The following is a 26,272-nucleotide window of genomic DNA, read 5'->3' on the forward strand; positions in this document are numbered from 1 at the left end:
CTGTGCAAAAGCTTTGAAGTTTCATTAGGTCCCATTTGTTTATCTTTGTTTGTATTTCCATTTCTCTAGGAGGTGGGTCCAAAAGGATCTTGCTGTGATTTATGTCATAGAGTGTTCTGCCTATGTTTTCCTCTAAGAGTTTGATAGTTTCTGGCCTTACATTTAGGTCTTTAATTCATTTTGAGCTTATTTTTGTGTATGGTGTTAGGGAATGATCTAATCTCATACTTTTACATGTCCCTGTCCAGTTTTCCCAGCACCACTTATTGAAGAGGCTGTCCTTTCTCCACTGTACATTCCTGCTTCCTTTATCAAAGATAAGATGACCATATGTGCGTGGGTTTATCTCTGGGCTTTCTATCCTGTTCCATTGATCTATCTTTCTGTTTTTGTGCCAGTACCATACTCTCTTGATTACTGTAGCTTTGTAGTATAGTCTGAAGTCAGGGAGCCTGATTCCTCCAGCTCCGTTTTTCGTTCTCAAGATTGCTTTGGCTATTCGGGGTCTTTTGTTTTTCCAAACAGATTTTGAAATTTTTTTTTTCTAGTTCTGTGAAAAGTGCCAGTGGTAGTTTGATAGGGATTGCATTGAATCTGTAGATTGCTTTGCATAGTAGAGTCATTTTCACAATATTGATTCTTCCAATCCAGGAGCATGGTATATCTCTCCATCTATTTGTATCATCTTTAATTTCTTTCATCAGTGTCTTATAATTTTCTGCATACAGGTCTTTTGTCTCCTTAGGTAGGTGTATTCCTAGATATTTTATTCTTTTTGTTGCAATGGTAAACGGGAGTGTTTTCTTGATTTCACTTTCAGATTTTTCATCATTAGTGTACAGGAATGCCAGAGATTTCTGTGCATTAATTTTGTATCCTGCTACTTTACCAAATTCATTGATTAGCTCTAGTAGTTTTCTGGTAGCATCTTTAGGATTCTCTATGTATAGTATCATGTCATCTGCAAACAGTGACCGCTTTACTTCTTCTTTTCCAATATGGATTCCTTTTATTTCCTTTTCTTCTCTGATTGCTGTGGCTAAAACTTCCAAAACTAAGTTGAATAAGAGTGGTGAGAGTGCGCAGCCTTTTCTTGTTCCTGATCTTAGTGGAAGTGGTTTCAGTTTTTCACCATTGAGAACGATGTTAGCTGTGGGATTGTCATATATGGCCTTTATTATGTTGAGGAAAGTTCCCTCTGTGCCTACTTTCTGGAGGGTTTTTATCATAAATGGGTGTTGAATTTTTTCGAGAGCTTTCTCTGAATCTATTGAGATGATCATATGGCTTTTTTTCTTCACTTTGTTAATATGGTGTATCACATTGATTGATTTGCGTATATTGAAGAATCTTTGCATTCCTGGAATAAACCCCATTTGATCATGGTGTATGATCCTTTTAATGTGCTGTTGGATTCTGTTTGCTAGTATTTTGTTGAGGATTTTCGCATCTATGTTCATCAGTGATATTGGCCTATAGTTTTCTTTCTTTGTGACATCCTTGCCTGGTTTTGGTATCAAGGTGATGGTGGCCTTGTAGAATGAGTTTGGGAGTGCTCCTCCCTCTGCTATATTTTGGAAGAGTTTGAGAAGGATAGGTGTTAGCTCTTCTCTAAATGTTTGATAGAATTCGCCTGTGAAGCCATCTGGTCCTGGGCTTTTGTTTGTTGGAAGAGTTTTAATCACAGTTTCAATTTCAGTGCTTGTGATTGGTCTATTCATATTTTCTGTTTCTTCCTGATTCAGTCTTGGCAGGTTGTGCCTTTCTAAGAATTTGTCCATTTCTTCCAGGTTGTCCATTTTATTGGCATAGAGTTGCTTGTAGTAATCTCTCATGATCTTTTGTATTTCTGCAGTGTCATTTGTTACTTCTCCTTTTCATTTCTAATTCTATTGATTTGAGTCTTCTCCCTTTTTTTCTTGATGAGTCTGGCTAATGGTTTATCAATTTTGTTTATCTTCTCAAAGAACCAGCTTTTAGTTTTATTGATCTTTGCTATCATTTCCTTCCTTTCTTTTTCATTTATTTCTGATCTGATCTTTATGATTTCTTTCCTTCTGCTAACTTCGGAGTTTTTTTGTTCTTCTTTCTCTAATTGCTTTAGGTGCAGGGTCAGGTTGTTTACTCGAGATGTTTCCTGTTTCTTAAGGTGGGATTGTATTGCTATAAACTTCCCCCTTAGAACTACTTTTGCTGCGTCCCATAGGTTTTGGGCCGTCGTGTCTCCATTGTCACTTGTTTCTAGGTATTATTTTATTTCCTCTTTGATTTCTTCAGTGATCACTTCGTTATTGAGTAGTGTATTGTTTAGCCTCCCTGTGTTTGTATTTTTTACAGATCTTTTCCTGTAATTGATATCTAGTCTCATAGCATTGTGGTCGGAAAAGATACTTGATACCATTTCAATTTTCTTAAATTTACCAAGGCTTGATTTGTGACCCAAGATATGATCTATCCTGGAGAATGTTCCATGAGCACTTGAGAAAAATGTGTATTCTGTTGTTTTTGGATGGAATGTCCTATAAATATCAACTAAGTCCATCTTTTTTAATGTATCATTTAAAGCTTGTGTTTCCTTATTTATTTTCATTTTGGATGTTCTGTCCATTGGTGAAAGTGGGGTGTTAAAGTCCCCTACTATGATTGTGTTACTGTCGATTTCCCCTTTTATGGCTGTTAGTATTTGCCTTATGTATTGAGGTGCTCCTATATTGGGTGCATAAATATTTACAATTGTTATATCTTCTTCTTGGATCGATCCCTTGATCATTATGTAGTGTCCTTCTTTGTCTCTTCTAATAGTCTTTATTTTAAAGTCTATTTTGTCTGATATAAGAATCGCTACTCCAGCTTTCTTTTGATTTCCATTTGCATGGAATATCTTTTTTCATCCCCTTACTTTCAATCTGTATGTGTCTCTAGGTCTGAAGTGGGTCTCTTGTAGACAGCATATATATGGGTCTTGTTTTTGTATCCATTCAGCCACTCTGTCTTTTGGTGGGAGCATTTAGTCCATTTACATTTAAGGTAATTATTGATATGTATGTTCTTATTCCTATTTCCTTATTTGTTTTGGGTTCGTTATTGTAGGTCTTTTCCTTCTGTGTTTCTTGCCTAGAGAAGTTCCTTTAGCATTTGTTGTAAAGCTGGTTTGGTGGTGCTGAACTCTCTCAGCTTTTGCTTGTCTGTAAAGGTTTTAATTTCTCCATCAAATCTGAATGAGATCCTTGCTGGGTAGAGTAGTTTTGGTTGTAGGTTTTTCTCCTTCATCACTTTAATTATGTCCTGCCACTCCCTTCTGGCTTGTAGAGTTTCTGCTGAGAGATCAGCTGTTAACCTGATGGGGATTCCCTTGTGTGTTATTTGTTGTTTTTCCCTTACTGCTTTTAATATGACTTCTTTTTGTTTAATTTTTCACAGTTTGATTAATATGTGTCTTGGTGTATTTCTCCTTGGATTTATTCTGTATGGGACTCTCTGTGCCTCCTGGACTTGATTAACTATTTCCTTTCCTATATTAGGGAAGTTTTCAACTATAATCTCTTCAAATATTTTCTCAGTCCCTTTCTTTTGCTCTTCTTCTTCTGGAACCCCTATAATTCGAATGTTGGTGCGTTTAATGTTGTCCCAGAGGTCTCTGAGACTGTCCTCTGTTCTTTTCATTCTTTTTTCTTTATTTTGCTCTGCAGCAGTTATTTCCACTATTTTATCTTCCACCTCACTTATCCGTTCTTGTGCCTCAGTTATTCTGCTATTGATCCCATCTAGAGTATTTTTCATTTCATGTATTGTGTTTTTAATTGATGCTTGATTCATTTTTAGTTCTTCTAGTTCCTTGTTAACTGTTTCTTGCATTTTGTCTATTCTATTTCCAAGATTTTGGATCTTGGAAATAGAATCTTGGATCAGCTTTACTATCATTATTCTGAATTCTTTTTCAGGTAGACTTCCTATTTCCTCTTCATTTGTTAGGTCTGGTGGGTTTTTATCTTGCTCCTTCTCCTGCTGTGTGTTTTTCTGTCTTCTCATTTTGCTTATCTTACTGTGTTTGGGGTCTCCTTTTTGCAGGCTGCAGGTTTGTAGTTCCCGTTGTTTTTGGTGTCTGTCCCCAGTGGCTAAGGTTGGTTTTGTCGGTTGTGTAGGCTTCCTGGTGGAGGGGACTAGTGCCTGTGTTCTGGTGGATGAGGCTGGGTCTTGTCTTTCTGGTGGACAGGTCCACGTCTGGTGGTGTGTTTTGGGGTGTCAGCGGACTTTTTATGATTTTAGGAAGCCTCTCTGCTAATGGGTGGCATTGTGTTCCTGTCTTGCTAGTTGTTTGGCATAGGGTGTCCAGCAATGTAGCTTGCTGGTCGTTGACTGAAGCTGGGTGCTGGTGTTGAGATGGAGATCTCTGGAAGATTTTCGCCATTTGATATTATGTGGAGCTGGGAGGTCTCTTGTGGACCAGTGTCCTGAAGTTGGCTCTGCCACCTCAGAGGCACAGCACTGACTCCTGGCTCCTCAATTTGGGATGATTTGTTGTCTATTCATGTATTCCACAGATGCAGGGTACATCAAGTTGATTGTGGAGCTTTAATCCCCTGCTTCTGAGGCTGCTGGGTGAGATTTCCCTTTCTCTTCTTTGTTCTCACAGCTCCCGGGTCTCAGCTTTGGATTTAGCCATGCCTGTGCATGTAGGTCACCGGAGGGCATCTGTTCTTCGCTCAGGGTTAAAGGAGCAGCCACTTCAGGGACTCTGGCTCACTCAGGCCAGGGGGGAGGGAGGGGCACAGTGTGTGGGGCGAGCCTACAGCGGCAGAGGCCGGCGTGACATTACACCAGCCCAAGGTGCGCCGGGCGTTCTCCCAGGGAAGCCGTCCGTGGATCCCAGGACCCCGGCAGTGACGGTCTGCATAGGCTCTCCGGAAAGGGGGCGCGGACAGTGACCTGCGCTCACACACAGGCCTCTTGGCGGTGGCAGCAGCAGCCCCAGCATCCCACACCCATCTCTGGGCTCCGCACTTTCAGCCACGGCTCGCGCCCATCTGTGGAGCTCTTTTAAGCAGCACTCTTAATCCCCTCTCTTCGCGCACCAGGAAACCAAGAGGGAAGAAAAAGTCTCTTGCCTCTTTGGCAGCTCCACAGTTTTCCGAGACTCCCTCCCGGCTAGCTGTGGCGCATTAGCCCCCTTCAGGCTGAGTTTTTGCCGCCAGCCCCAGTCCTCTCCCTGCACCCTCATGATCACTTTTTTTTTTTTTTTTTTTTTTTTTTGTGGTACGTGGGCCTCTCATTGTTGTGGCCTCTCCCATTGCGGAGCACAGGCTCCGGACGCGCAGGCTCAGCGGCCATGGCTCATGGGCCCAGCCGCTCTGCGGCATGTGGGATCTTCCTGGACCGGGGCACGAACCTGTGTCCCCTGCATCGGCAGGCGGACTCTCAACCACTGCGCCACCAGGGAAGCCCTTTTTTTTTTTTTTTTTTTATGATCACTTTTTAAAAAGCAGGAAATTATAACAAGATACTTTTTGGCCATATTACTAAAAATTTATTCAAATTAGTAATTTTTTTAAAACGCTTTCATTTCCTGAAAAAAATCACCAGGACATGTCAAAAATCAGTTTCAGCTAGATGAAGGGTCTTTGTATTCTTATCACCAATATTTAGGGCAAAGTAGAGTCATGTGTTCTTTACAAAAGAGTATTCTAAATTTCTTAAACACTACAGTTTTTAAAAGGATCATTTTATTTTTTATTTTTTTTATTTTTTTTTCTTTTTGCGGTATGCGGGCCTCTCACTGTTGTGGCCTCTCCCGTTGCGGAGCACAGGCTCCGGATGCGCAGGCTCCGGATGCGCAGGCCCAGCGGCCATGGCTCACGGGCCCAGCCGCTCCGCGGCATATGGGATCCTCCCAGACCGGGGCACGAACCCGTATCCCCTGCATCGGCAGGCGGACTCTTAACCACTGCGCCACCAGGGAGGCCCTAAAAGGATCATTTTAATTGTGGGCTTGTATATAATGGATTTATGCCATCTTCCATGATGATATTTATTTAATCTCTACTAAATAAATTAATTGCTAAAATGTTGATTATAGTTCTTTCTCTCCTTAGTAGCCTTTAAACACTTCATGAAGAAGGTTACGGGAGAACCATATCAATGGCTCTGAAAATCAAATAGTCCCCATAGAAAAGTATTAATCATATGAAGGTAATATATTGTGTAACAGTTTATGGTGTATCCACGTTTTCACATTCATTATGTTGGCTTGGCAAATAAGAGTCTGCCACAGCATCCATTCAGGAAATGCAGGATAAGCTCCAAAAAATGACAGAAAGTTCAGTGTGACAGAATTATGGGGAGAATTAATTATAAATACACTATGGCTGAGATGGTTCTTAGATAAGATAGTGATAAGTCACACAAGCAGCACAGAGGATATCAAACCTGAATCAGGAAATTGTAAGGAGTTAAGAGACTAATTAAGCAAGGAAACATGGTGTCATATTTGGTGTTTAGGAAGGTTCTGGACTCTTTTGTCTGCAGGAACATCAAGTTAATTATTGCAAATATTTAGTAATCAACATTAAAATTTGAAATAAATATTAGTAGACTTAGAAGGGAAAAAAGAAAAGTGCAATAGCCAGTTGCAGTGTGCTGGCCAATTAATCATGATGCCTGCTTCCATGGAGCTTAAAATTTATCAGGGAAAACAGTGAAGCAAACAATTTTAATACAATGCACAAATAATTAAAATATAGCTCAAATTCCCCCAGACTGCCTTTGCATGCAAACATCCCCTTCTCCTGTCCCCACAAAAAGAAAATGTAAGGAACACAGTTAAACAGCCAGGAGCCTTTAAGCATAACATAAATCTTTATTTCAGCATTCCTGAAAGAAACAAGTAAGAGGGGTTATATAGTTATCATACAGAAAACATCCCAATAGTTTTGTCTAGGCATCACTCCTTTTCTTCACACTTATAGAAGTTATTAAAATTCTCTTTTCCTTTTTGTATAGCCAGTCTCCTCCTCTCTTTGTGTTTAGTCAGTCCTCTATTACATTCTTCTTCCAATTTCTGTACTTTCTTTACTCTTTTCTCATGTTTCCCAACAGATAACACAGTTTTCCTTTCCTCCACAGTTTTCCTTTCCATTTTACTGCCTATCCCTTGAGATTTAACTGGTTAGTGAAACCTCTTACCACCATGGGTAGGCAACATATTAAGTGTCATAAGAATACATTGTGCAGTACCGAACACATACCTGAAAATGGAAGGAGACCAAAAGAATAAATAGGAATTATCCATAACATTTTCTAGTCAAAGGAAACATCTTGTAAGAATAACAGAGAAAGAGACTGTGACTCCATATGAACCTGGAATGATAAGTAGATTCTCAATCATGGAGTACATGTTGAACCATATTAAGAAGTCTGTCCTTATCATGTTTGCATTTTTACATTTATATATGTTATTATTTAATCAATGCCTCTGTTACCCTCTAGATGGAAGCAGCTATGCAGCAGAACCCTTGACTGGTTTGTTCACTATTTTACCCCTGGTACCTAATTGTTACCTGGAACCCAGAATTGCTCAATAAATATTAATTTGGTAAATGATGAGTTAATAGTGGACTTAATCTCTAAATATAGTTGTGAAGACAGTAGACTTATCCAGGGTTGAGACTTCCCAGGTAGATGTAAGACTGGGACAAGGGAGTTTAATTGATTCTGAGAGAAATAGATAAAATAATTCATTAGGTAATTTACATTAGAACGGGATGAAGAATAGATGGGGACTGAAAGTAAAACTGACAAAGCAATTGAAGACATTAGTGAGTTTTGAGTAAAGGAGTATTGAGAAAAGAGGGGAAATAGAGCTAGAGGGAAAAGAGGCTTTGATGAGAGGATGGATAGATGTAAAAATAATGATTCATATTGAAACAGTTCTGGATAATGTTGATAAAATCCAGGGCATAGACATAGGCTTGGATGGCTAATATGAAGTGTATGTCTTTGGAGATCATGAGGTCAACAAAGAGAACACAATAACTTCAGGTTGATCGCAGGATCAGGGTGAAAGAGGTTGTGAATAATGCACCAAGGAGGTGCTTACAGGAAAATGATGAGGCAACTAGAGGGAAGCAGAGCAGGACTATAGTGTAGAATTTTAAAAAAAAGCTGACCAACTTCTACACCTGAGGTGTACGGATTCTAGTGATAAACAGCCTCAGTGGAGAAGACTATAGAAGCAATATTTTCAGGGAGGAGAGAAGTTACATTTAAGTCAAGAAGATGATGGAGAAGTAGCTGAGATGGTAGGAGAGTTTGTTAAGCCTTGTCCCGGGAGATAAAATTAAAAGGTTGGGGAAGAGGGAAAGAGTAGCAATCAGGAGAGGAAGAATAGAGATAGAGAATAAGAGCAAAAGGGAAAGCAGGTGATTTGGGCATTGACCAAAAATAACAGGGTTGAGAAACATGGAGTTAGCTGGCCACTCCTCTGGAATGATCAGGAGAGAAAGCTCAGCAGGTTCTTTTGATCTCTCAGAACATTACCTAGCCTGGCCAAAGTCACTTTCAAGAAAATTCTTAGCATTAGTATTGGTCCTTCTGGGAGGAATCAAATTTGAGTGGATTGTGTGAACTCTAGCAACTTAACTTCTCCAGTGTGGTCACAGGGCTGATATATGTATGCTGAGCCTGGTGACAGAGGCACTGACCCTCCAAGGCATAGACTGTTGACACCACGGACAGGACATAAGCCAACACAGCCTCTAAAGAACCACATTTTCTGCTCACTGTGAATACTTGCCAGTTCTAGCAGGTGAGGTCGTGTTTTTTCTTTTCTTTTTTAACACCTTTATTGGAGTATAATTACTTTACAATGCTGTGTTAGCTTCTGCTTTATAACATAGTGAATCAGCTATATGTATACATATATCCCCATATCTCCTCCCTCTTGCGTCTCCCTTCCACCCTCCCTATCCCACCCATCTAGGTGGACACAAAGCACCAAGCTGATCTCCCTGTGCTATGCAGCTGCTTCCCACTAGCTAGCTATTTTACAATTGGTAGTGTATATATGTCAGTGCTACTCTCTCACTTCATCCCAGCTTACCTTTCCCCTCCCCATGTCCTCAAGTTCATTCTTCATCTTTATACTTGTCCTGCCCCTAGGTTCATCAGAACCATTTTTTTTAGATTCCATATATATGTGTTAGCATACGGTATTTGTTTTTCTCTTTCTGATTCACTTCACTCTGTATGACAGACTCTAGGTCCATCCACCTCACTGCAAATAACTCAATTTTGTTTCTTTTTATGGCTGAGTAATATTCCATTGTATATATGTGCCACATCTTCTTTATCCATTCATCTTTCGATGGATACTTAGGTTGCTTCCATGTCCTGGCTATCGTAAATAGTGCTGCAATGAACATTTTGGTACATGTCTCTTTTTTTTTTTTTTTTTTTGCGAGACGCGGGCCTCTGACTGTTGTGGCCTCTCCTGTTGTGGAGCACAGGCTCTGGATGCGCAGGCTCAGCGGCCACGGCTCACGGGCCCAGCCGCTCTGTGGCATGTGGGATCTTCCCGGACCGGGGCACGAACCCGTGTCCCCTGCATCGGCAAGCGGACTCTCAACCACTGCACCACCAGGGAAGCCCATGGTACATATCTCTTTTTGAATTATGGTTTTCTCAGGGTATATGCCCAGTAGTGGGATTGCTGGATCATATGGTAGTTCTATTTTTCATTTTTTAAGGAACCTCCGTACTGTTCTCCGTAGTGGCTGTGCAAGAGGGTTCCCTTTTCTCCACACCCTCTCTAGCATTTATTGTTTATAGATTTTTTGATGGTGGCCATTCTGACTGGTGTGAGGTGATACCTCATTCTGGTTTTGATTTACATTTCTCTAATGATTAGTGATGTTGAGCATTGGGAGAAAATATTTGCAAATGAAGCAACTGACAAAGAATTAATCTCCAAAATATACAAGCAGCTCATGCAGCTCAATATTAAAAAAACAAACAACCCGATCCAAAAATGGGCGGAAGACATAAACAGACATTTCTCCAAAGATATACAGAGGCCGTGTTTTGACACAACACATTTTACAACATTTACAGACCTTCTGAGCTGATCGGTTTACTAATTTTTGGTTATAAACGCATCTTTCAGGCAGATTGGACATCTGAGTAAGCTTGACAAAAGGCCATCTCTTGCTTTGGTTAGGTATTTGGGAATCCATGTTTTCAAAAGGAGGCAGGTCAGTCAATGATTCAAATTTTGTTGATAAATGTGGAATTTTCTGGAATCTATGATTTGGGTCATTGAGGGGTACATTCGTATACATTCTCTCTGATAGAGGAAGATTATGAAGGTTTTTAACTTGCCTACAATTTCTGTATGTTAATGCAGTTTGTGTATAAAGTTTTCCAAATTATTTATCTGAAGAGAAAGGTTTATTGCCTGGGTAACAGCACATTTTCCTAATGCGTCACTTTTATAGATCATGCATTGCTATCCTTTTATGCTTGCTCACCACTGAATATTACCATGATGAATTAAATGGGCATTTTTCTTTATTCTAAATCAGTGCCAGAGATCAAAAAGCTGCTGAAAGTTCTTTCCACAAGAATGCCTCCCAGAAAAGGATGAGTTATATTCTCGCCAAGAGATGCCTCCTGTTGTACTCCATCACTTGCTACGATCCAACAGCTTGAAATTGTGCCAAGCTAATTAGCTAGTTCAGTGACTGTCATATTGAGTCCAAATAAGCCAAAAGAGGTCATCCTCTTCATACTCAAGTGAAGCTTTATTACTTTTCTTACCAGTCAGAAAGTGGTACAGAGTCTCCCAACAACTAAACCCAATATATTATCTTCATGTAGACACTTTACAGTGTTTTTTTAAAGAACTTTTGTCATTTGTTTTAATCAGGAACATCATAAGTATTCCTAACCTGTAAAGAAAAAGACATTGATGAGCTATTTCATTTTAAAATTTGCTTTTATCAACTTAGTAAATGTAAGTAAGCTTCTAATCTGTGTAAGGCACACAGTGCTAGGGGAAATAGCCCTTTTATGAAGCAGAATAATTTATTATTTTCTCCTATCTTATTAGGAACATTGCCAGGGTTGGCCTTTTACAATTAGTAGGAGATTTCTTTGATTGTATGTTTTCTTAATAATTATTTTTGAAATATGGGCCAAACACATATCAAGACCGTAATAGGCCCTGAGGTTTTGTTCTGGCACATTATAAACCACCAAACCTCTGCAGTGATGAATTGTTCATCTCTTTGGGGAACCCAGTGTTCTGGTGTCAGTGCGGAGATAGTGTATAGAGGAGGTAATGATGCTCAGAGACTCAGAGACCCAGCCCTGTTTTTAATGCTTGTCTGGCATTAGAGATAGAGATCAGGTAAATAGATGGAAGTTTTTTGATTGTCTGCTTGTTTGTTTGTTTAGTAGGCCATTTTCAAACATATCTGTATTTACTTTTAAAATTCTGACTCATTTCTTTTTAATTTGAAAAAATATTGTGAACTTCCTCTGGAAAATGGTTGTACTCTGAGCATCTGCTGATAAAGAAGATGCGTACTGAGAAAAGGCTACTATAAATATAATAATTCTTTTGAATTAGTTTGTATATTATGATCAGTTTGTATTGTTACTATTAGTTTGTGTGGTGTTGTATTTTACAATTGCTAATTGTCCTGTAAGTATACTAAGAGCAGACCCTTTTGGAGTATTTTCTATGTAACAAGTGCTATCCCAAAACCTTTAGATGTTGTAACTCTCTTAACAGTTCTGAGGGAGTTAACTCTTCCTTCCCTTATTTGTATATGAGAGGGAAATGAGATTCAGAGAACTTTATGTAACTTGTGCAAGTCATATGGAGAGGAAGTGGGATTTGAACTCAGGTTGTCCGGCTTCAGTCCAAGTGCCTAATTACTGTGCTGCACAGCCTCTATGTGTGAGATGCATACTGACAACTCCCTACCTCCTAGGTGCCCCACAGTCCAGAGTTTGGGAAGTATAGTTATGTAATTCACTAATAGATACATTTGAGCTTTTCAATTTCTTTCCCCTTAAAATGTCTTATCAAATTGCTTTCCAGTGGTTTCTCACATCTTTAATTCTGATCCAATGCCTTGACTTTGCTCTATGACCCAGTTATTAATGGCTTTGGTAGAGAAATAGTAACCTGTCTAGCTTTCCCAAAATTGTAGTGGAGGCTTTTTTTTCTAGACATTTCTATTGTATAGATTTTAAACTAGTAAGCAATGAAGAGGCAATATTTGTTTATTCCTGCTTCTCCTTTTGTTCATCCTAGTTCCTCCAGGACTTTTTTTTTTTTTTTTTGCCAAACTAAACACAATTTTAAATGGACCTCTATCTTTAACAAGCCTTTAGAAATCATTAACACCTGTCCTTAAGTGTGTCAGTGCACATAGCCACCTTCTTGGAGTTCTTAGATAAAGTGAGGCATTATATTCTATTTGTTTTGGTTGAACTTGTTGCCCTGACCTGTATCTCTACTATGATATGAACTGACAGAATAAAATGACTTGTTTGTGTATCTCAAAGCTAAAATCAGAGCAATGATAGGGATCTTCCAATTAAAGTCAACATTGCCTGTTGCAATTTACACCTATTGATATGGTAACAGCTAACTCAAGAGCATTGCCTGTCCATTTCCACTTTAGGCCACATTTTCAATTGCCATAAGGGAGAAAGCACAATTCTTAATTGCCTTTCTTCTGTCCACAGGGCTGCTACACATTTTATATTTAGATGTGTGAAGTAATTTTCCATTTGCTTCTAGGTATCTTGTTCTGCTTTTTCTTTACCTTGATAAAGCAAATGTAGCTGGAAAAAGTAGATCGGTATTATTGATAGTAAAAAGCAAACTATCCGATTATATGTAAAGTTTTGCTAATTTGTAGGTCAGTAGTGCTAGACTGGGATATTGGGATAAAGTATCTATTGATGGTATTCCAAGAATATGAATGAAATTCTATTATTAAAACTTTTCATAACTATTTTAATGTAGATGCTGAGCTATAGCTAGAATGTCATGGAATCTATAAAGGGCTACATGTTTATTAGACAGAATAAGTAGACTGTAAATTCACACTTATCCATATTAATATCATGGACAGATTGTATTGTTAGCCTTGTCCTAGCCAGACCTATCAAGTATGTTCAAATGCATAAGACAGCACAGTGTTGGCCATCTTGAAACTGAGTCAGTTCTATGAACAGTGAGAATGGAGCAGGAAGTCCTGAGGCACTATTAGGCTATGGGCTGAAAACGAAAGTCAACACTGACCATTGACGAGGTGTCTTATTGACAAGTTCCCTGGCAATGTGTTAATGAGTTACTGTGGCACTGTTCAGATAGATGATAAAAAGCCAGAGTGAGGAGAGTGACAGTAGTGTGTTGGTAACTGTTTAATACAGGTGGGAGATGCCCTGATTTGTAGCTTTTGCCTATTTCAAAGGTCAATTTTAAGCTACTAACCTGGTGGCACAAGACAGAGCTAGGAAAAATGTGCACATTCTCACAGCTCCAGCAGGCTTGTAGTGGTGGCTATTCTTCTTCAAAATAAAGTAACCATTATGAACCCTGGTTGAGAGCAGTCTGTTGAAGTGCACTGATGTCATTAAATCTGTCCTATAAGCCCTGTCAGATTTATGATGTTTCCAAGATCTATCTGGAGTACTTGTGTGGAGACAACTCCAAAATTATTTTTAACCATGGTGGAAAACCATTTATTTACCTCTCCGTTCGCTACAGGTTTTGTGCCACTTTCCTGTTCCTCCTGAAATAAAAACAAAGCAAACAAAAAACACTGTTTTTTTTTTGGTTATCAGTGGATGCCTTTTAAAAGAAATTGTTTATATTTTGTATTTATAATAAAATACACTTTATTCCATATTTTCATAACCATTTTATGTCCAGTGTTAGCTCCATTCTAGAAAGTAATTGTTAACTTTTCAAAAAGTGTACAGATTATATCTCTTTAGTGAAAATTAAAGAAATAAGGTCCTCGGGACATCTTTCTGAGTTCTTATAAGACACAGAAGACATCTACAGAAGTTTAAACACAAATACAGTTGTAATTTAAATTCACTAAACATTTATTTGCTAGACTGTCAATTTGAGACACACTGAAAAGAAATATAAAGACTTTAAGAGTTGCTATTATCATCTTAATTATTGTATTAAGATCTTTTCAAAACTCTTAGCAGCAGCAACCATAGTACTTCGTTTATCTAGCTACTAATCAGATCTGCTGTTTATCCAGGTTTTGCTGAATAAACAAAATTTGCATGACAAGATTTCTCCATCTGGGAAAAGTTCTTTATACTTCAGTTATCTTTTGCTAAGGGATGAGTTTATGAGAAGGGAAGTCTCATAAACTCAGACTTCTCCAGGCCTTCACCAAGACTTTTTTCTCTTTTATTTGGACTTTCTGATATCCAGATTCCTTTTAGTCCCCATCAAAGCAGATGTGTGTATGTCTGTACTAAAGATCTGATGCTGATATTAAATCTCCTTCTAGCCCTTGCCTTTGTTTTAGATCAGTGTCCAGACCAAGGCAGTGTAAGCTGAATAACGTATTGAATAGTTTTCTTTTTTTTTTGTCCCATCTGCTCCATCTGCAAATGTTTAAATGTGCTCCCAGGTTCCTTTTAAAAACACATATCCATTAACGCAATGCACATCGTTTTATAGCCCGGAAACACTGATGCCTTTTAAAGGCAAGACTTTGCAAGGTGGTATTGATCACTAACTAATGCCAGGGCTCATTTTCTATATCTTTGTAGCTAACACCTACCTTCCTCCTTCTGTTTCCACTTTGATTGTTTTATATCTAACCCTATGCTTGAAGATGTGCTGAGCTCTGCCATGGATTTCTCCACACCAAAGCCTGTTGGGCTATAGGACAGCCAACACTATGGATATTGCTCCCAAGTTAATCCTTCTTATTGAGGGACAGAGCTTGGGAAATGTCACTTCTGGTCTCCTGTTCCTTTTGGGTGAATCATATTTTGGGAGAGTAAGAGGAGAAAAAGCAAAAAGAACGTGCACCTCAGGCACTGCCTTGTTCTAAAGCTAGGTCTATAAATGCTTTCAACAAAGAAGCTATTCTTGAGAAAAGGATGCAGCAGTGCCCACTCCCTTTTCCAATATCACTATTCTATTATTTTCCCAAAACTTTCCTCCCCTCCATTCTTTTTGTCATTTTACTTTTGTCCATTACAAATTCTTTCCCTTTTCTTATCTTCATTAATATTGTTTCCCAGGCTTAATTTATATTTTGACTCTATTTGACAGTTTTGTCACTGTATAATCTCATTTTATATTATTAAAGTGAAGAAAACTGTTTTCTCTAAGATTTGCTAACTCACCACTTTCTCTTCTTTCTTCATCTTTACTCTTTAACCACAGACTTCCTTTCTTCTGTCTAAACTTTATGCAGTCAACCGAAAAACTGTCCACAGAGCTATAAATATATCAGTTGGGAAAGAAAAAGTTTAACTGTGTACTTACTTGCTTTTTCTCCTAACCCCAGGAAAACTCTCTGAAGGCAGCCTGGGCTCCAGCACTCTTGATGAGCACATTGTGACAATGTTAAGATATACAGTGTAGCATCCACTAAAACTCCCATCTCACCCTAGAATCCACATTGGAAACTGCTTCCCTCAAGGGTATTCTTGACCATCTTTTTTTTTTTTTTTTTAAATTAGGGTAGAGTTGCTTTACAATGTTGTGTTAGTTTCTGCTGTACAACGTAGTGAATCAGCTATATGTATACATATATTCCCATTATCCCCTCTTTCTTGCGTCTCCCTCCCCCGCATTGCACCCATCTAGGTCACCACAGAGCACGGAGCTGAGCTCCCTGCGCTATACAGCAGGTTCCCACTAGCTATCTCTTTTACAGATGGTAGTGTATATATGTAAATCCCAGTCTCCCAATAAATCCCACCCCCCACCCGTGTCCACATGTCTGTTCTCTATGTCTGCGTGTCTATTCCTACCCTGCAAATAGGATCATCTGTACCATTTTTCTAGATTCCCCATATATGCATTAATATACGATATTTGTTTTTCTCTTTCTGGCTTACTTCACTCTGTATGACAGACTCTAGGTCCATCCATGTCTCTACAAATGACCCAATTTCATTCCCTTTTATGGCTGAGTAATATTCCATTGTATATATGTACCACATCTACTTTATCCATTCATCTGTCGATGGACATTTAGGTTTTTTCCATGTCCTGGCTATTGTAAATAGTGCTGCAATGAACATTGGGGTGCATGTGCCTTTTTGAATTATGGTTTTCCAGGTATATGCCCAGTAGTGGGATTGCTGGGTTGTATGGTAGTTCTATTTTTAGTTTTTAAAGGAACCTCCATATTGTTCTCCATAGTTGTTGTATCAATTTACATTCCCACCAACAGTGTAAGAGGGTTCCCTTTTCTCCACACACTCTCCAGCATTTACTGCTTGTAGATTTTCTGATGATGCCCATTCTAACTGGTGTGAGGTGATACCTCATTGTAGTTTTGATTTACATTTCTCTAATAATTAGTGATGTTGAGCAGCTTTTCATGTGCCTCTTGGCCATCTGTGTCTTCTTTGGAGAAATATCTACTTAGGTCTTCTGCCCATTTTTGGATTGGGTTGTTTGTTTTTTTTTAATATTGAGCTGCATGGGCTGTTTATATATTTTGGAGATTAATCCTTTGTCCGTAGATTCATTTGCAAATATTTTCTCCCATTCTGAGTGTTGTCTTTTCATCCTGTTTATAGTTTCCTTTGCTGTGCAAAAGCTTTTAAGTTTCATTAGGTCCCATTTGTTTATTTTTCTTTTATTTCCATTTCTCTAGGAGGTGGGTCAAAAAGGATCTTGCTGTGATTTATGTCATAGAGTGTTCTGCCTCTGTTTTCCTCTAAGAGTTTTATAGTGTCTGGCCTTACATTTAGGTCTTTAATCCATTTTGAGTTTATTTTTGTGTATGGTGATAGAGAGTGTTCTAATTTCATTCTTTTACATGTAGCTGTCCAGTTTTCCCAGCACCACTTATTGAAGAGGCTGTCTTTTCTCCATTGTACATCCTTTCCTCCTTTGTCATAGATTGGTTGACCATAGTTGCGTGGGGTTTTCTCTGGGCTTTCTATCCTGTTCCATTGATCTATATTTCTGTTTTTGTGCTGGTACCATATTGTCTTGATTGCTGTAGTTTTGTAGTATAGTCTGAAGTCAGGGAGTCTGATTCCTCCAGCTCTGGTTTTTTCCCTCAAGATTGCTTTGGCTATTCAGGGTCTTTTGTGTCTCCATACAAATTTTAAGATTTCTTTTCTAGTTCTGTAAAAAATGTCATTGCTAATATGATAGGAATTGCATTGAATCTGTAGATTGCTTTGGGTAATATAGTCATTTCACAATTTTGATTCTTCCAATCCAAGAACATGGTATATCTCTCCATCTGTTTATGTCATCCTTGATTTCTTTCATCAGTGTCTTATAGTTTTCTGAGTACAGGTCTTTTACCTCCTTAGGTAGGTATATTCCTAGGTATTTTATTCTTTTTGTTGCAATGGTGAACGGGAGTTTTTCCTTAATTTCCCTTTCTGAACTTTCGTTGTTAGTGTATAGGAATGCAAGGGGTTTCTGTGCGTTAATTTTGTATCCTGCAACTTTACCAGGGTCACTGATTAGCTCTAATGGTTTTCTGGTGGCATCTTTAGGATTATCTCTGTATAGTATCATGTCGTCTGTAAACATTGGCAGTTTTACTTCTTCTTGTCAATTTGTATTCCTTTTATTTCTTTTTATTCTCTGATTGCCATGGCTAGGACTTCCAAAACTATGTTGAATAATAGTGGCAAGAGTGGACATCCTCATCTTCTTCCTGATCTTAGAGGAAATGCTTTCATTTTTTTACCATTGAGAATGATGTTTGCTGTGGGTTTGTCATATATGGCCTTCATTATGTTGAGGTAGGCTTCCTCTATGCCCACTTTCTGGAGAGTGTTTATCATAAATGGGTGTTGAATTTTGTCAAAAGCTTTTCTGCCTCTATTGAGATGATCGTATGGTTTTTATTCTTCAATTTGTCAGTATGGTGTATCCCATTGATTGATTTGTGTATATTGAAGAATCCTTGCATCCCTGGGATAAATCTCACTTGATCATGGTGTATGATCCTTTAAATATGTTGTTGGATTCTGTTTGCTAGTATTTTGTTGAGGATTTTTGCATCTATGTTCATCAGTGATATTGGTCTGTAATTTTCTTTTTTTGTAGTAGCTTTGTCTGATTTTAGTATCAGGGTGATGGTGGCCTTGTAGAATAAGTTTGGGAGTGTTCCTTCCTCTGCAGTTTTTTGGAAGAGTTTGAGAAGGCTGGGTTTTAGCTCTCCTCTGAATGTTTGATAGAATTCACCTCTGAAGCCATCTGGTCCTGGACTTTTGTTTGTTGGAAAGTTTTTAATCACAGTTTCAATTTCATTACTTGTGATTTTTCTGTTCATATTGTCTATTTCTTTGTGGTTCAGTCTTGGAAGGTATACCTTTCTAAGAATTTGTCCATTTCTTCCAAGTTGTCCATTTTGTTGGCGTAGAGTTGCTTGTAGTCATCTCTCATGCTTTGTATTTCTGTGGTGTCAGTTGTAACTTCTCCTTTTTCATTTCTAATTTTATTGATTTGAGTCCTTCTTTTTCTTCATGAGTCTGGCTAAAGGTATATCAATTTTGTTTATCTTCTCAAAGAATAGGCTTTTAGTTTTACTGATCTTTGCTATTGTTTTCTGTTTCTGTTTCATTTATTTCTGCTCTGATCTTTATGATTTCTTTCCTTCTACTAACTTTGGGTTTTGTTTGTCCTTCTTTCTCTAGTTCCTTTAGGTGCAAGGTTAGATTGTTTATTTAAGATTTTTCTTGTTTTTTGAGGTAGGATTTTATTGCTATAAACTTCCATTTTAGAACTGCTTTTGCTGCAGCCCATAAGTTTTGGATAGTCATGTTTTTGACAATATTGATTCTTCCAATCTGAGAACATGGTATATCTCTCCATCTGTTTGTGTCATTTTTGAAATCTTCTAACAAACAAAAGTCCAGGACCAGATGGCTTCACAGGTGAATTCTATCAAACATTTAGAGAACAGCTAACACCCACCCTTCTCAAACTCTTCCAGAAAATTTCAGAGGAAGGAACACTCCCAAGCTCATCCTACGAAGCCACCATACCTGATACCAAAACCAGACAAATATACTACAAAAAAAGAAATTTACAGACCAGTATCACTGATGAAGACATTGACCATCTTTTTGAATGAAATGTTGCCTTTGGTAATGTGATGTGATGAAGCATCAGATGTATGTTTATAGCTTCTGTAACACTCCTGAAGAAAAAATTATCCCCTTAAGAAGGATTTTAAGTTTAACTTTATTTTTTCTTAAAACCCAATCTCATCTCTACCAGAACACTCTCACAGTTTTAGACTGTGCTATATCCATAACATTATCTTTTCATAGTAATTCATGCACTCAATAAATAGCACTGTGGTGAACATTTACATTTGAAAGAATATTGTGTTATTTCTCTCATTTATTATGCACAGGAAATTATTATACAGTATGAGAAGAGCTATGTTATAAATTGCCAAGGAAACCCATAAGAAAGATACCTAGAGCCAGGTGACAAGGTGTATGATCTGATTGAATGAATGTTATATTTAGGTCTTCCATACTAGCAAAGAGTGAAAAACGGCTGCTTTTTGCAAAAGAAATGCCATAGAAAGGGATAAACCATATTAATATGCTGATGCTTGCAAAGTTCCTTAGGTTTGAGATATTTGTTGAATGGATGAATGCAACCTATTATTTTAATTATTCCATTGAGTTTAAGAGTATAATCAAAAGTAGTTTTGTCCTCTGCCTCATCCTGAGAATGCAATGAGCATTTAATTCTAGTATACATCAGTATGTTATTGGCTTTTCAAAGTTGAGTATATAAAATGTCACAGTCAGATGTGTGTTTTGACTCGCGTAAAAGGAGTCAAAAGCAATCTAATTTGATTATTAACTTTGTGCTTTAGGTGATTGGATGCCACTTGATCAGAAGAGAGGAATTAAATTGATTTGACAGCTCTCCAATTTTGCTTTTACTGTTATTGATTCATTGGATCCAGGCTTTTCTATTCAAGTCTTGCTCTTGAAAAAGGCAGTGATGGGCATATGTAGCCTAATCACATATCATTGTCCGTTTTCTGTGGGTAATGATAAATTTTACTACCCAGATCAATTCTGGTCCAATTTCCTCTAATAGAATACAACCTAAGGAAGGCCATCAGATTAAAAGCAGTTTCTTTTACAAGATGTAATAAAAGGGGAAAATGAACTAAAGGCATTTTGCTTTATAATTTTGGTTTAGATTTTATTTGAGGTATACTATCAAAATAATCAGTACTTAGGGTAGTATGTGGGAGTCTAGGGGGAAAAAAAGATTATTTTCAGGATTAATTAAAGAACTTGTTCAGAAAACCGTATGTATATAGAAATTGACAATGTTTTAGCTACCAATAAAGTTAGTCTCTTCATTTCTCAGACAAGGGGTCAAAGTCATATAGATCAGAGTATGAAATACACATTTTTCTGGGCCAATTTCTACATATCTTATCAATTTCTCATGCAGAGTGCCCCAACTTAATACTGTACTAGCAAATGAATGGTATATATTTTTCTGGAATATATGACTTCATATTACAATATTTTATATATTTAAATGGGAACTTAGAGTGAGCTTTTCAATGTTTATATTTTTTCATGTCTTTATCCTTCCAATTAACACATTAGAAACATAATTGCTTGCCAAAATGCACAGTGAACTGTTTAGAGGGTTAATACTGTGCACGTTCCCAGAAGCCAATTATGTTTGTAGGATTTGGTGATTGTGATGAACTGGACCCAGATTGATGCATGCAATTAAAATCTTTCTAACCTGTGTGTCAAGAGAATTGTTTAAGTATTGAAGAGTTAATGCTGGGAAATGAGTTTCATTTAATGCATATAATTCCAGTGCCATGGAAACACAGAGGGGGAAATCGACTGAGGGTCATATACAAGGAAAAACACTTTTTCTAAGATGTTATTTATTGTGTTGATTTGTGTGTGTGTGTGAGAGAGAGAGGAGAATTAGGAATTGTTGTCTGTTCTGAGCACTATGCTCTATGATGTAATGTGATGATAGATACTGAATCAAAGTCAAAGGTTTGTCAAAAAACACAATACATGTTAAATAAAAACAACAATAATAAAGATGTGGATCTATTCCAAGACTGGTTAGGTGGAAAAGAGTCAAGGGAAGGAATGAGGGGAGAAAGAGGAGGAAAAAATGAGAAAGGTGAGACTCAAAAAAATGCTAGAGTAGAGAAGATGAGACGGAGGGTCAGATATTAGAATTTTAGGTATTCAAACCGTAAACCAGGATGTTGAAATGATAATTAGCTTACTCAACCTCTAGAGCTCTTCAACTGCTCTTTTACTTTTAAACCTTACTATGCCTCTAAAAGGGATAGTCTCTTACACACTGAACAGAGCATAAAGTTTAAGTTCATATGAAAATCAGACAAAGTATCAACTCTAGTCAGAGGTCCTCCTCAATACTTTCTACCTCCCAAATGGTTTATAATGGCATTCTACTATTGTATGTGTTGAAAATTCTTATAGGAGGTATTCAGTAAAATTTACTGAAATTAATACAGGCAGTCCTCACTTTGCCAGATGGTAAAGAACTGTAAAAATGACCATGCAAACTGAAATTGTACAAAAATCTTAATAATCAATGGGAAAAATTATGATTGTTCTATGACCTTTAAATTTTAGAGTCAAAACATGAAAAATCCTCTTACTGTCTGTTGTAAATGAATAGGGAAATTTTAAAAATAGTAAAATGTATTTAGTATGCTGTGATTTAAAACACCAAAAACACTGAGAATTAATATGTTTTAGTTATTTATGAAAACTCATGAAGAACAGGCCTTGCCTTCTTGTTACATAAATTATGCTATGAACAGGCATTTTTTTGATGCCTTTTAAAGTGTCATACTCCTTTCTAAGTTTGGATCGACTTCCAAGAATCTATTTTTTGTGCTTTCAGTGTAATAAAATATCTGTGAGAGTTCCTTTAATGTGAAATATTTTGCCAGCATCACTTCCTCTGGGACATCTTCATCATTTTCTTCATAACCACTTTTCTCATCTATGTCAGCAAGTTTGCTTTCACTAAGTACCTTTGGCTGCATGTTGCAGAGGGTGGAAATGTTGACAATCACACGGATAGCTTTTCCTTCTAAAATTCCATTTATGTTCAATTTGAGTTTCACTTCCAGCATCATCACTTTCCAATTCTTTACTACTCATTGAATTTTTAATTTAATTTTATTTTATTGTGGTAAAAACACAACATAAGATCTCTTCTCTTTAAAGTTTTAGTGTACCTTGTTGTACAGTGTTGTAGACAAGAGCTCTAGAATGTATTCATCTCGCATAGCTGAAACTTTATACACACCGAACAGCAATTCCCCATTTTCCCCTCTCTCAGTCCCTTGGCAACCACCATTCTGTTCTCTGCCTTTATGACTTTGACTACTTTAGATACATCATATAAGTGGAATCATGCGGTATTTGTGTTTCTGTGACTGGCTTATTACGCTCAGTATAATGTCCTCAAGATTCATCCATATTGTTGCATATTGCAGAATTTCCTTCATTTTTAAGAGTTGAATAGTATTGCACGTTATGTCTGTATGCCAATTTTCTTTATCCATTCATCTGTCAAAGAACCTTTAGGTTGTTTTTACCTTTTGGCTATTGTGAATAATGCACCTATGAACATAGGAGTGTTAATATCTCTTTGAGATCCTGATTTCAATTCTTTTGGATAATATTTAGAGGTGAGTTTGCTAGATCATATAGTAGTTTTACTTTTAATTTTTTGAGGAACCTCTATACTCTTTTCCATAGCAGTCATTTTTCCATAGCAGTCGCACCATTTTGTATTCCCACCAATAGTGTCCAAGGGTCCAACTTCTCCATATCCTTGTCAATATTTGTTGTCTTCTGTTTTTTTGATAGTAAACACCCTGACAGTTGTGAGGTGATTTTTGTTGACTAAATTCCTCTCTTAATTACCCATTTTTGTAAAATGGCACCTGGATTTATCACAGGGAGACAAGGAGTCAACACAACAAGCTAGCTATCGATATATGTATTTAATAACAAATGAACGGTGACCAATCACAGACAGACTTTGAAAGAAGTGACATAAATTGTTATATATCGTGATGCACATCTTTCGTTTATGTAGTGACTTGTGGTCAGAAAAGCTAGCAGTGAAGTTTGCACTTTATGAGTTTACTCATGGTTGATATACCATGGAAACTGAAATTTGAACCCCGTTGTTGGGACACTGGAGTTATTTAACTAAACTGTGACAAATCTCTGCATTTCAGAAATATGCATAACAAGGACTGCCTGTACATAAAATACCACTTGAAATGTTAGAAAATCCTAGTAAAACTCTTTATCATTTCATCAGATTAGAGGCACAAAATATTGGAGTTTTAGATGTTGATTACTTGAGCTACTGTGAGAAAATTGACTAAGGTATGGTAACTTATTTCTCTTTTGTTGATGATGTCAATTGAAAAACTGTATAACAAGCTTCAGAAAACAGTAAATCTGCAGGTCAGATCATTATTGAGAGTCTTCTATCAATTATGAGATTTTATAGCTTGAAAGGACCTTTGAAATAATCTCATTTCATTTAACAGCTGAGTATGCCTCTTTCTTGAGGGGTTCTGAGTATTGTTCGTGGTTATAAGGTAGGTAGGTGTACAGTGGGAACACATTTGACTTCTCCAACCTATTTTTCACAAGTTTGAATGTCAATTATTAAAGAAAAATTTTCAAATATATTTTCAGGAATAAGAGAATGTAGTCTCATAGGGTGAAGTGAATTATTGAATTGGATTATTTTTAAAATGTTGTTTCTGCCAGACTTCTATAGATATAGGAGATTGTGTTTTTAATATTAAGTCTAAAACATCTCAAATAATTAATGCACCTCAATTTTTTTAAATTATATGTTTTTTAAAAAATATATTGTGATTATATATATATATGAACACAAACCTAGACATTCAGCACAAAATCAAGCCCTCTGAAAATCTCTAATGGGGTTTTACTTATGTACCATAGAAATTCCACTGAAAAAAATATTTTGTTGGATAACAGTTGAACTAACACGTATCTGTATAATCTGATGACAGATATTGAATCAAAGTGAAAGTTTCTACATGAATGTTGTTATAGGCTAAACATTTGTGTCCCCCAGATTTCGTATGTTGAAATACCATCCCCCAGTGTGATGGTATATAGAGGTGGTACCTTTGGGAGGTAATTAGGCTTAGATTCGGTCATGAAGGTATGGCCCTCATGATGGGATTAGTGCCCTTATAAGAAGAGGAACACAGAGTGATCTAGCTCTCTCCCACTCACTCATGTGAGTAAGGAAAGGTCATGTGAGGACATAGCAAGAAGGTAGCTGTCTACAAGCCTGAAAGGGTGCCCTCACCAAGAACCTAATCAGTTGACACTTTGATCTTGCACTTTCTGACCTCCAGAACTGTTGTTTAAATGACCCAGTCTATGGTACTTTGTTATAGTAGCTTGAGCTAAGTAAGACCAGTGTGAAAATACTAAACTTTTATTTGGGTTAATTTTTTTTCATATCCTTATATATAAAGTGGACCATGTAAGAGCCTGCTATGATTCTTCTGTCTCCTTTGTGTCAGTCCAAGTCCACTTATGTCAAATATCTTTTGGTTATAAGGGAGACAAGCCCACCTAGGCTAGCTGAAATAATGGTCAGGTGGAAGGATTGGTTATTGTAAGAATGTTGGAGGTATGATAGAATCCTGGAAGAAATTAAGTACAACAAAGCTTGCAGGAACTTCTCTATGGCAAGGTTTCTAGCACGCTTTTTGCTTGGAATAAAGTAGATCAGTTTTACTCACAACATAGAGATTCTCAAACAGACTAATTTATTGGGATGCAATAGTTATAAGAGAAGGCACTATACATCACTGTTCCTTCCTTTTCTTCCTCTCAACACTGGGCTTCCAAGGATAAGGCACCTTCCCCAGATAAAGCTCTGCATGCTTGTGTGTACTCTGGAAGCCAGAACAGTGGATGAGATGGTATGAGGTCTTCTAGAATCTTTGTAGATAACTAATTATTCTGGGTTCTCACATTTATTCTTGAGAGAAGGTGCCAGAAAGGAAAGTCATACCTTAACAGGCATCTCTAGAAGAATGTTGTGCCTACAACTAGTTCCACACTATCCTCTCATATTGGCATGAAGCTTTATAATAACGATGCCTTTTCTTTGCATCAAAAGTTAGGTAGTTCCTTCTCAGGTCATTTAATTAATCCTCTAACCCAGGGGCCTGTGAACTTTTTCTGCATGAAGGTAAATAGTAACATTTGAGACTTTGCATGAAATTTGGTCTTTATGGCAATTGCTCACTTTTGCCCTTGTAGCAAAAAAGCAGCCACGGACAGTGTGTAAGTGAATGAGTGGGGCCATGTTCAAATAAAACTTTGGTTTACTAAAAAAGGCAGTAGACTGGATTTGGCCCATAGGTGTAGTTTGCCTACCCTGAGCTAACCCATTACCTCTGTATAGTTTCCCATTTAATTCTGTGATAAATCCTCTATGATTGCTCATATTTGAAAGGGAGACATCCCAAATGCCTGAATAATGCAATAGCTGATTAACTTTTCATGAATTCCACCTAGTCTATGCTTGCATTTATTGTCAAAAGGATTCCAAAAGGAATCCCAGTGAGGCATTTCTAGAGGGGTACACGTCTTGAATTCATTTTATTCTGTAACATAGAGTATACATTCAAGAAAGAGGATGTGAGCAGTATCAAACAGTGCAACAGTATCAAAGAAGATCAGTAAAAGAAGGCCATTGGATTTGGCAATTGGGAGGTTATAGGTGACCTTTAAGAAAGCAGTTTCAATAGAATTGTTGAGGCAGAAACTAAAATGCAAAATATTTAGGCCTTATACTAATGAGCTGTCGGAGATCTCATATTTAACACAGGTTAATTTAAAATGCACACAACCCAAATATTATCTTCACTTAAACACATTTCCAGAATAATTTTAAGCCCGTTTAAATAAATGTATTACTAAA

This window comes from Mesoplodon densirostris, chromosome 5, assembly GCF_025265405.1.
Source record: "Mesoplodon densirostris isolate mMesDen1 chromosome 5, mMesDen1 primary haplotype, whole genome shotgun sequence".
NCBI classification, from domain to species: domain Eukaryota; kingdom Metazoa; phylum Chordata; class Mammalia; order Artiodactyla; family Ziphiidae; genus Mesoplodon; species Mesoplodon densirostris.